Below are 202 nucleotides of genomic sequence, written 5' to 3'. Positions count from 1 at the left end.
TGGTGTCTCATTCCCCATGTCCCTGTGTCCCTTGTCCCTATGTCCTCATACCCATGTCGTGTTCTATGTCCCATGTTTTATGTTCGAATTTCTTACAACATTCGTTCTGTATGTATCTGTAGGTCACTTAGTGTTAGTATAACAATTGTGAAAAACAGTCAAATATTGAACACGCAAAACGTTCATGTATATTATGCAATAT

Source organism: Plasmopara halstedii, assembly GCF_900000015.1.
Source record: "Plasmopara halstedii genome assembly, contig: Scaffold_614, whole genome shotgun sequence".
Taxonomy (NCBI): domain Eukaryota; phylum Oomycota; class Peronosporomycetes; order Peronosporales; family Peronosporaceae; genus Plasmopara; species Plasmopara halstedii.
Note: the sequence above shows the minus strand (reverse complement) of the source record.